The sequence below is a fragment of the Notolabrus celidotus genome, chromosome 16 (genome assembly GCF_009762535.1).
Source record: "Notolabrus celidotus isolate fNotCel1 chromosome 16, fNotCel1.pri, whole genome shotgun sequence".
Classification (NCBI taxonomy): domain Eukaryota; kingdom Metazoa; phylum Chordata; class Actinopteri; order Labriformes; family Labridae; genus Notolabrus; species Notolabrus celidotus.
Window position 1 is genome coordinate 7,136,297 of NC_048287.1, and position 12,124 is coordinate 7,148,420.

At 41.0% G+C, this 12,124-nt stretch overlaps 1 protein-coding gene across 3 annotated transcripts in view; it reads left to right on the plus strand.

Moving 5' to 3' along the window:
* Positions 1 to 711: 711 nt before the first annotated feature.
* The window catches only part of lrrc3b (leucine rich repeat containing 3B), a 34,367-nt gene continuing 22,954 nt past the window's right edge, over positions 712 to 12,124 (plus strand). The window contains exon 1 of one of the 3 annotated variants that reach the window (XM_034705389.1): positions 712 to 928. The gene's annotated coding sequence lies outside the window, so the exon portion shown is untranslated. The remainder of the gene's footprint in view (positions 929 to 12,124) is intronic. The other 2 variants (XM_034705390.1, XM_034705391.1) reach the window with 2 other exon arrangements.

Consider the following 12,124-nt stretch of genomic DNA (forward strand, 5'->3'; position numbering starts at 1 on the left):
CGTCACATTATGAGGAATCACTGGACGTCAGTGAGTACTCAGAACTATCTCAGAATAAGAGCACATCATATTGTCACTTATCAGATATTGCATACCTTTGCTTAAAAACCAAAATCAACAATCAGTTTTTGCTGTGAAGCTTTCTCCTTCATTAAATAATGGTTTGAGAGCACACTGGTGTAGTTCTGCAGCATTTATTTGAACAATAAATCTCAAAGTCACAATCATTAAGTACATATTTATACATTCATTTGATTCCCAAATCAGGATACTGGTAAAAACAAATTGCTTAACATTATAAAGATAGTCTTTGATACTGTTTTAAAAAATAGAAATTAATGACATTTCAAAGTTTTTAGGAATTAGATTAATCGCCAGGAACAGCTGTAGTATATTGATTAATTCATTAGGAATTGACAGTCTTAGAAAAATATATGAAAGTGGATTACATGTGTTTTAAGGCTTGTATATTTTAAGTAACAAAATTCCTTTTTCAAAGTTCATTATTTACAGTTTTTGTTATCATAATATGTTAAATGCCAAAACTTAAGAGTTCCTTGATTTCCTCTGATTTATAAATCAAAGTGATGATTCTGAAAAACAATATAAGCTCAATTTCCAACTCAGACGAAAGGTAACATGAAATACAAATGGATTCAGTACTTTATCAGTGCACGTTTTATACTGGCAGATGAGACAGGAAGTAGTGTCGTCTTCTTTGCTTGGCACCTTCACACTGAGAACCCCTCCCTTTCTCTCCATTCACTCCTGTGCAGTGTTTTATACTGAAAGGTAAAGATGCGAATTCACACTGCGCCTCGTGCATCAGTGAGCGGGTCCTCGTGCAGACGGGCTGTCCTCTCAGCCTGTGTGAACACCTTCATGTGATGTGAGCGCTTCATTCTGCAGCTGGTGACCGTGTGTGCAGGTGAGACACTCGTGTCGCCTGTTGCTCCTCTACCTGTCTGTGCTGTGTTGTGTCTGTGCTGTCTGTCTGCCACGGTCTCTGCCTTCATGAACTGTTGCATGTTGTCGATTCATGTCAGATTTCATGAAAACATCGCAGGGTTTTAAATTTGGAGTTGTGTTCTGCATTATGCATTCTGGTTTTCCTCTCAGTTGGACAATACAAAGCTTTGATTAGCAGGTAGGCTGGTGCGTGATGTTTTCACGGGAAAATCCCTCCAGACGCCATTTGAAAAAAAACGATTTCATGTTTCTTTGGTTATCAGACAAACGACACGACATATTAAACTCAACCTAACATGCATTTTCAGAGTATCGAGCCATTGATTCATTCGGCGTATGGAGATCTTACATTAGCTCGTTATTTTTATGCAAAATTTCAACTTATTCCTCATTCAGCTGCAGTTTCTGACCATCTTTCCAGTAAAAAGCGCCACGGAGGGCGGGAGCCACCAGTGCGAACTGTTAATAAAAGTTACAATACAACAGCAATACATCCTGCTGGGTGTGTTGAATATGTGCCGACACTTGAATTAATTTACACAGATGAAGAATCTGCGTTGATTTTGTGCAACACATTCAATGACAGCCCGCTGCTTTGTATGAATGCATCAAAATAGCACATTTTCAAATACAGTTTAGCATGACGTTTTTAATCCGAGGCTTATTGGGGCCACAGTTGAAGCAGTGTTTGGTTTATTGGTCTGGAAACGCTGATAACATTACGTCTGTTTGTGTTATCTGCTGCTGTTTGCGCAGGTCATCTAGACAACAGCAGGCTGTGTTTGCACAGGCATGTCTGTCATATGAGAGCGGAGCTGTAAATGCATCAAATGCATGCGGCGTTTAAATAGCTGTGTTATGACAGAGGGGGTTTTCCAAACATGAGGGAACAGCCGGAGTCCCTGCAGAGCTCAGGTGCAGTCAGGGTGTTGTTTAGATTCTTTATTCGGGTTGGAGCCACTCTCCTGTCAGACGAGGAGAAGCCTGCCACAGTTATGGAGACCTGTCTTATTTGCATACAGACAAACTCAATTTAAATCCCTCACTTTAATGATGCATTGCTTTGGCAGACAGTTAGAGAATACTCTGACTCAGATGGGTTATAGAAATAGCATGTTTTTCTCATGGACCCTGATGTCTGATATGTTAATGATTCTAAGCATGTGCATACACCCTTCTGTGTGAATAACAAGGTCTTGGTAGAACTGTTGAATGGGTAATTTCCAGTTGCTGATGCTCGGATCCAGGACTGCAATTAAGTGTTTTTACTACACATTTCTTGCTTGCTTGATCAATTGCTTGGTATTGAAACAGTCTGAATTCATAAGTCTCTTGTTGAATGTAATGTCTTCTTATGTCAAGTTTGGTCTGAAAAATGTCTAAAACTTACAATTTTGGTAAGCAATTAATATAAAATCAGGAGAAAAACTGAAACTAGAGCTTGTTTTAAATTCATTTTTGTGAATAATGATCAATCAAACATTCGGTAACAGTCGAACAAAATAGTTTTAAAAAAATCAACGAATGGTCTCAGTGACATGTTAGCATGAAGGGCAGCTGTGAATTGATTAATTGTCTTCAGGTGAGAGTATTGGCGTATAGATCTATAAATAGATTCAACTGGACTGATTGGGAGCCTTAATGTTTCTTATTTTATGTTTAGATATTAAAATAAAGCTAGGATGTATATTTCTCTCATTAATTACTCTCACTTAGTTCCTAAATTCTATTTTCTGCAATATCCCGACAGGAAGGTGTACTTGCTCAACAGTTTAGCAACGGCTTTGGAAACAACAGAGTTTATGTACTTGTCTTTTTTGAAGGGCTTGGCTTTAGTGCTGAATATCAGACGCCTCAGTTTCTTTATACTCAGTTATTTTTAAAAATGTACTCTCTGTTTGAATAAATATCTAATTTTAAGATATAATTGAAGACATATTCAGAGAAAGCTTTTTATTTATTATTATTACTTGAGCAGTTTGATACATCTTAGTACAAAAAATCTAAAAATATCATATATTAATAACTCCCCAAAGTACAGATTGAAAGTCATGGGGGGGCAGCAGTCATGATATGATACGTAATGATATCAAATACATTGCCTGTAATGAAGGCAACATGAAGATTCAGCCATAATTTATAAATTGATGCCTGCTTCATCAAAGTATCTGATTAGCTGGAGAACACAAAATGCCCCTAAAGGCCAAGAGAAGGATTAATGTCAGCTTTGCCTCAGGGAGGAGTCATGGAGTAGTGAGGCATTGGACAGGATATGTTTTCAGTGTTTTATTAAATAGTGATATTCTGCGCCACCAATATGATATATTGCCGTATCAATGTTTTGTCACACCCCTAATAGGGACGGGTGAGACAAAGCCCCTCTGATTCACATCAGGGTCCTGTGCACCAGGTCAGGTCCCCAATCAGTTGTACCCACCTGTTCACTATACATTACCTGCTTATATTTGGCTACCTGCTACAGAAATAAACAAGCTAACTCAAACATTGATTTCAAGATTATTTTAATGATTCTAAAATGATTTACTTGCAAATTAACATTAAACTGAACGTTTCCATTCATGGTTCTATGACATCAAACAAATGTCCAAACATCAGCCTGCCTTTCTATCATCAATCCAGTGATGTAGTAAAGTCAGCAAATTACAAGTCCAAGTCAAGTCTGAAGTCCTCAGTTTTTAAGTCTGTTGAGTCAGAGACCCCAAAGAAGAATCTGAGTCTGAGCCGCTGAGTCAAGTCTCCATTACCTGAGTCCGTGTCCTTGTTGAGTACTCATTCTTCATATCCAAACTATGGACTGTATGAACCTGGACTGACTATGTGGGACATTTTGTATAAAACACATTTCATTTATTAACATTAGAATGTCTGATCCTGTCAGTGTGTGTCTAGAGATTTACATTATCAATGAAGTTACAGCTCTTCGCGTCAAACGGAGATACACACTGCACTGACACACTCATTGCTTCTGCTGCGTTGGGATCACTGCAGGTGTTAAAACTCAAAGTACCTGCAACCCACACCCACTATTAATCAGAATTTGTTATGACCGTCAATATTTTGCCCTCACTGATTGAGTCACTAAGTGCTAACAACACTACTTAGCTTGTAAATTCAGTCTAAGTGTTGCACCAGTCTAATTGTTGTGAGGTGTTGATCAGTGGATCAAGTATTTAATACAGCCAGGGGATAATCAGAGATAGTGATTCCCAGGCTGTGGCCTTCACTGTACTTATCTTCTTCATGTAAAATGAATATCATCATGCTGACATTAGCACATGATGTGTAAGATTTGGAACCCCACAATCTGTTAGGGGTACATGAGACAATCATTATGTAAAGTATTCATTAGAAGCAGCCCAATGTAAAAAATGTTTAATTAATCAATCAATCAATTTTTTATTTATAAAGCGCCAAATCACAACATATGTTATCTGAAGACTCTTTCCAAACAGAGCAGGTCTAGACTGTACTCTATGTTCTATTATTAACAAAGACCTGACATCAAGACAGGATAAGATCCAGTCCCATCTTACAGACAGGACTCAGTCTGATCCCATCTTAATCCACCATGAGCAGAGCACTTTGCAGCATTTAGCAAGTTACAGTGGCAAGGACAAATTTCATTTAACAGGCAGAAACCTCCAGCAGGACCAGACTCATGTTAGACACACATCTGCTGAGACCAGTACAGTCTAAGTACAAATCTAGTAAAGGAGAACAATTAAAAATCCTTTCACTTGTTAAAACTGATGGCAGTCGTATAACTCACAGCCAGCCGTAGTTTGAGGCTATTTAGAGGTTTTCAGTTTTTAATCAGGATAGATGTGTTGAGTGATATTTTCTTCCTCGTCTCTGTCAGATCTAACAACCTCCTGCTGCTTTTCTGATCAGGCAAATTTATCAGCTTCTCCCTGAGATAAATTATATCTTAATGAAGACATAATTTACTTTTAATCAGTGCACAATCTCTTCAGATTATTTCCTCTGAGCTCACTTCATATCCAGTAATCCTCTCTGCTGACATGCTGCTGATTTTAAAGCCTCGGTGACTAATTCTGTTTCTTTCTGGTACAGATTAAATCACCACAGGAAGTAGTTACTGTAAATGTGAATGAGAAAAATATGTCTTTGAGGCTGGTAAAAGCTGCAGAATTTTCATTATCTAGTTGCTAATTTGTCCATTTGCAGTGTGTGTGCGTGTGTGCGTGTGTGTGTGTGTGTGTGATTTAGAAGCAGGAAACAGATTAATGTGGACTTTAGTTTTTAAGCCTGGGGTTTTACTTTTTTGGTTGTTGCCATCTTGAATTTGTGATGTCAGAGAGCATGTATTTCAGACGATGTAAAGAGCATGAGAGGAATGAGGAGTTAGCAAAAGCTACAAGACCTGCTAACAAAGTTTAAGGTGCATCTGTATTTCACTGGTACTGTGATAGGTGATATTTAAGTGGGTGCTAAGCAGAAACCAGGCTTAATAAATACACAGCCAAATCCTTGGTTTCTTTTAATACACCTGAATTCATAATGAGATGTTTTTTTCAGATTTCCCTGTGAGTAACTTGTCAACTTAATACTAATTTTACTCTCAATTGGGCCATGATTTTTTCCAAAGTGTTGTACATGCTGTTTGGGAGGACTTGAAACTAGAGACTGAGACCTGAACTCACCTGCACATTGTTTTCACCAAAGGAATAAATCAGCTGAGAAGTAAGCTCTCTCTGAATCACTTCATACTGACAGTCAGTGGAGTCGCCTCCTACTCCAGTTATCAAGACCCTGAGGTTAAGATGCAGTAATTTACCAAATAATAGCATTTGACCCATTTTGCATGAATAGTTATTAGAGATTTTTAGAAAAAGTTAAAAACGTGACTCATGCTGGATTGTTGATGATATTTAAAAAAGTGACTGACAGCTTTTTACATAATCCTGTTTGAATCATCCAAGTTAAAATGAAGATTAAAATTTGGGCTGTTAACAATTAATCGAGTATTAATTGATTGCTAAGAACTTACTTGCACACCCTTTTTTTGTTTTCGATTCTCTATCACGTGGATCAAACATCATGTGGTCTCATATTTCGTTCGGCTATCAGGGAGGTGTTTTACGTCTAAAGCATGTTTCGATGTGAATCAGCAGCTAAAGGTGTTGCTCATCTGGGGGCTGCAGCTGAGTGACAGGTCTCCACGAGCGCTTTTTTTCCTCTGACACCTGACCACGTACACATGCTTATTTTTCCAGGTAAGAACCAAGAGACAGGGGCGCTGGTGGCCTAGCGGTCTGGGCGCCCCATATACGGAGGCTGCAGTCCTCGTCGCAGGGGTAGCCGGTTCGATTCCCAGCCGGTCGACCATTTCCTGCATGTCTTCCCCCACTCTCTACTCCCCACATTTCCTGTCACTCTTCAGCTGTACTATATAATAAAAAAAGTCAAAAAGGCCAAAAATATAACTTTAAAAAAAAAAAAGAACAAAGAGACAGAAAACTGGACACTGTGAGTCTGAAATCTTTTTCTTTTCAGTTCTCTTGTTGCATTAAATCCACATGTTGCAGCCTGAGCCTTCACTTTATATGACTGAATATTTTTGAGCCTGCTCCACACGTTGATGTTCAGCGTGTTTAACATTTTGTACGCCTAAACATAATCCGTAACTATTCAATGCCGTCAGTTATATACAATTTGTCGAGAAGGTAAATTTGATTTATGGGAAAAAACACATTTGGTATTGGTTTGGACATAGAAAACATCCACTTTTTTTTAATGATTATGCTAATGAATGCTTTTTATTTTTTAAAGTTATGTTTTGGGGCATTTGTGCTTTTAATGGATAGGACAGCTGAAGAGAGACAGGAAGCATGGGGATCAGAGAGTGGGGGAGGACATGAAGCAAATCAAACATGCGATCTCTGCAACGATGGCTACAGCCTCTGTATATGGGGCGTGCGCTTAAGGCTGATTTATTCTTCTGTGTCGACCCTACGCAACAGGGGCTGATGCCGACAGGAGCACCACATACATACTTGTAGGAATGGGTACCTTTCACATTTGAACCGATACAGTACCGATACCCGGTACCTGGGATTCGGTACTGGTACTCAACGGTACCAATTTTTGGTACTTTTGTGTTTTTATGTGGTAAAAAATGTTAATATGTTTAATAATAAAATCTCAAAATTTTTAAATTTAACATTTATTTCATTTAACATGAAATGAACAGAAACAGGATTCTATAGGTGATTAGATATATTAGCTGACACGTGCTCGTGGCGTCTAATTGCTCTTTCGTGAGTTTATCAATGAACACACGTGAACGCCTGCAGACGGGAAAAAGTCAGTTCTTGTTGGGCATTCACGCACACAGGAACGGTTATAAACAGGGCAGGTAGTCGGGGCGAGAGAGTCCGTCTCAACTTAATCCTCCTCTCAGCTCTCTGCATCTGCACGGGAGCGCGCCAAACGGAGCCAACAGCTGACAGGCGTGCGCACTCACCGCGAGTCTGAGCTGCAGGCTCCGTTTGGCGCGCTCCCGCGCAGATGCAGAGAACGGAGACATCCACCCGATCAGTCTCAAACTTTATTACAGGGGGAAAGTATAGAAACTTGCCTACTCTTCCCTTCCACTTCCTCACAGTCCCAAGGTCGTGAGGTACCGAAACATGGTACCGTTTGATTTTACGCGAATCGGTACTCGGTAGTACCGACGGAATTTGGTCGGTACCTATGAAAGTACCAAATTCGGTACCCATCCCAACATACTTGTGCGTCATGGTGTCCGTGTCTCACAGCAATACTTGGCCAGGGCAGTGTGTTTTCCACAGAGATTCAGAGCGTGTTCTGTTAATCTACAGCTGATACATGTTGCTGTTTATCATACAGACATGATTACAGGAAGAATAGAGAGGAGGAGATGAAATACACGGCCGACGTGCGGCCGATGTCCGGGATCCCGGAAGTGCTGTAAATGCAGGAAACACAATGCAGCCGAGCAGACAATCATAAGGCTTGCGGTCCTCATTGATTCTTGTAGTTACATTTTGGAGGAGGTGCGTGTCAGCTACGTGCGTAGGCCTCTGTGTAGGTACAGGAGCTAAACGGACCCCCGGCGTAGGTTACACCGAGGGTTCGACGCATAAGTATAATCAGCCTTTAGACCACTAGGCCGACGGTGCCCCAATGAATACTTTTAATAGTCGATAATCGATCGTTAACATTTCCATAGATAGATCACAGAGATTACTTAAAACTGACATCCCTAATTAAAATGAAAACAAAATCAAGCCTGAGCCTTGATTTTTTTTTTGCAGAGGAAAACAAAACTTTGGTTCAACACATTGTTACATCTTCAGTAGAGACATTATTATAACAGATGTCAAATAATCACATTTTTAATCAGGTTTTTAAAATTTCAGCATTTTGCATTTGTAAACAGTTTCAAAGTCCATACGAACAATGTAAACAAATTCTTACCAGTGTCTTGAGTTAGGAATAAAATGGATGTAATGAAATGAACTTTATGATCTTGACTTTTAGATGTATTATCTAAACAAATGCTGCACTGCTGCACCACTGTGGTCTGAAACCATGACTTAGAGGGAGGATACAACTTCAAAGTCCTTACCCTGTCAAATACAGGGTTTATTTATTGTTATTTTTAAGAATAACACAGTTACACATGAAGAAATATGCAGGAGTGCATACAAAATGTCCAATCAGTGTCAGCATGGTGTGCAGTTATTCAGAGATCATTTTGACCACTCACTGATGTCCAGGGATCCCTTGTTAATGCAACAACACTTGCACTTTCCAGGAGTTCCAATTTGGTCACTTTGTTTCATACAGGTCATGTATGAGTGAAACTATTGTTCCCCCTGACAGTAAGTCATAATGGTGCGTTCACACTTCCAGATGAGGGAATTTCCGCTGGTCCATACGTCACACAACACACCTCACTGGGGGATCTGCGTGCTGATTGGCCATCGCGCTGTGATGGATTTGCTGGAGTTCGGATATTTCAACTCTCGTGAATCATTGGCGCCAATGAATTTGCGCTGTATGCTCGAATAAGTCGCATCATTCGCGTCGCCCAATTCACGCGATACGCGCCGCCAGACCTCTACTCGCGCCTCTACATTGACTTGACACGTTATTCATTCGAGTGAATGATTGAGACGGTCACTGACACCCCTTAGACCCAAGTCTTCAACAGTTTTGACTCACCTGCAGTCAGTCTCTTACCTTGAATTAAGTTGTACAGGCCATGAGCAATTAACAGTCAGAAATGTTATCTGCTAGTTTTTGTGATGCTGTCGACCTCGGTCTGATTACCTGTATTCTTATCATGTTAATATAACAACATTCAGTATTCTTGTGGATCAGAAAGTTTTGCATTATTTAGATAATCAGACACGAACTGACAGAGGGTTCAGGGTTCACAGACATACATATCCTTTAAACTTGTGTTGTGAACATCCTTTGGGTATTAAATAGTTGACCTTCCTCTTTAAGAAAGGACATCCCATTAATGAAACCCCCCACAGACACTGATGGATGATCTCTTTACAGCGTTCAGAGGATTAAACACTGTGGACTCACAGGTATCAGCTGCATGTTTATCCAGTTAGCTGGTCCACAGGATTCTAATCCGTCGTTCTCACAGGTGAGCTGATCTAACCTCTCATTAATGAACCTGTAAGAAGAGGTTAAGCAGTTTGTCTGAGAGGTTTTGGAGGTCACAGGTCTCACCTTGTTAATCATCCTGCTGAAAAAGAATAAATAATAAAAAGGTTTCAGAGTGGAGGGACAGCGAGAGTTTCTCAGCAGCTGACTTATTAGTGTGATCGGAGCTGCAGAGTAAACAGTCTGATTGCACACAGTTTAGATGTAAATAGAAAGCATCCTAATCCCTGTTGAAGCTGTCAGTCAGTTTTTACACAGAGACAAAAAATCATCAACGATGACTGTGGGTGAGTCAGAGCTTTTGATTGGTTAATTGATAGCTTGTCTGTATTGTGTCAGTGTGTTATTTCAGATTTTCTTGATTTAATAATCTAGGTCCGGCTCATCCTGTTAATCTTGAATATTATTGCTGTAGTAGTTGTGACTTTTGTACTTGTAAAAGGAATCATTTTGCTCAGTCTGACATCAGCAGGAGGGATGTAACAATATCAAAATCTCACGACCACGATGGAAGTCTGAGATTGGAGGTGGATTGATGTTGTCAGCAGTAATGCAGGAGTTGTGCTGGACCATCGTGGTGAAGAGGGAGAAGAGTCCAAAGGCAAAAATTAGTATTTACTGGTCAATCTACGTTCCAACCTTCACCTATGGTCACAAGCTTTTTAAGTTATATATTTTTTTGACTTTTTGCACTTATTAGATAGGACAGCTGAAGAGAGACAGTAACTGTGGGGAGTAGAGAGTGAGGGCAAACATGCAGGAAATGGTCGCAGCTGGGAATCGAACCGGCAGCCTCTGAGACGAGGATCATAGCCTCTGTATGTGGGGCGCTTAGACCGCTAGGCCATCAGTGCCCCAGTCACAAGCTTTTAGTAGTGACCGAAAGAATGAGATCGTGGATACAAGCGGCTGAAATGAGTTTCCTCTGAAGGTTGTCTGAGCTCAGCTTTAACGACAGGGTCAGGAGCTTGGACACTCGAGTAGAGCCCTTGCTACTACTACAGGCATTTGGTACAGATGCCTCCTGGACGCCTCCCTTTGGATGCAACCACCGGGGAGGAATCCTCAAGTTAGACCCAGAGTTTGGTGGAGGGACTATCCCATCTGGCCTGGGAACATCTCGGGATCTCGTAGGAGTGTCTAGAAATATTTGCTGGGGAGAGGGATGCTTTCTTCAACTGCTTCCCCCCGTGACCTTATCTTGGATAAGCGGATGAAAATGGAAAGATGGATGGACGATAATACGTTATTTATCTCAATATATAAAAAAGAAGTATAGAAAAATACATTTATTAAACAATAACTGAACATGAAGATGAGGTATGTGATGGGTCAAATGAACAAAAACAAAAAAACTGCATCAGCTTGACTTTGTAAACAAAACAGGTCAGCCTCCCAGTGACATCTATAACATGGTGTATTTTAACACCTGGCCTTTGTTGGATCCAGTGTGTGATTGAAGAAGAGTCTGTGTCTGTATCATCATTTCCCATTCACACGTCGTAATATGTGCAGTGATGTTAACATTGCTCTAGAAAGTCATATTTTGGGTTATTCTTGCCTTTATTGGATAGGAAAGCTGGAGAGAGACAGGAAATGTGGGGAGTAGGGAAAGACATGCAGCAAATGGTAGAGGCCAGAGCTGAACCAGTGACCGCTGCGACAAGGACCGTAGCCTCTGTATATTGGGCGTATAATAATAATAATAATAATGAGACGGGGAGCAGAGCGGCTGAATGCTCGGCTCCCCATAGTGGTGAGACGGGCGGAGGGGACAGACAGGTGTATGGAGGAAGAGGATCTGAGGGAGCGGGAGGGAGTGGGAACATGGAGGAGGTCGGACAGATATGGGGGGGCGAGGTTGTGGATGGTCTTGAATGTCAACAGAAGGACTTTGAACTGAATGCGGAACTGAACAGGGAGCCAGTGGAGCTGTTGGAGGACAGGAGTGATGTGGTGGATGGAGGGGGTTCGGGCAATGATACGGGCAGCTGAATTCTGGACCAGTTGGAGTTTATGGAGGGATTTGTGAGGGAGGCCGAAGAGGAGAGAGTTGCAGTAGTCCAGACGGGTAGTGACAAGGCTGTGGACAAGGATGGCAGCAGTGTGGGGGGTGAGGGAGGGGCGAAGACGATTGATGTTACGAAGATGGAAGTAGGCAGTCCGGGTGATGTTATTGATGTGTGATTGAAAGGATAATGTGCTGTCAAGGATGACACCCAGACTCTTAACCTGGGGGGAGGGTGAGACGGAGGAGTTATCAAGGGTGAGGGAGAAACTATTGGATTTGGATAGAGTGGATTTGGTGCCAATGAGGAGAACCTCGGTTTTATTACTGTTTAATGTAAGGAAATTTAGGGTGAACCAGGTTTTTATTTCAGAGATGCAATCAGTGAGGGAGGTGGGTGGGAGAGTGGACGAGGGGTTAGTGGTGAGGTAGAGCTGGGTGTCATCTGCGTAA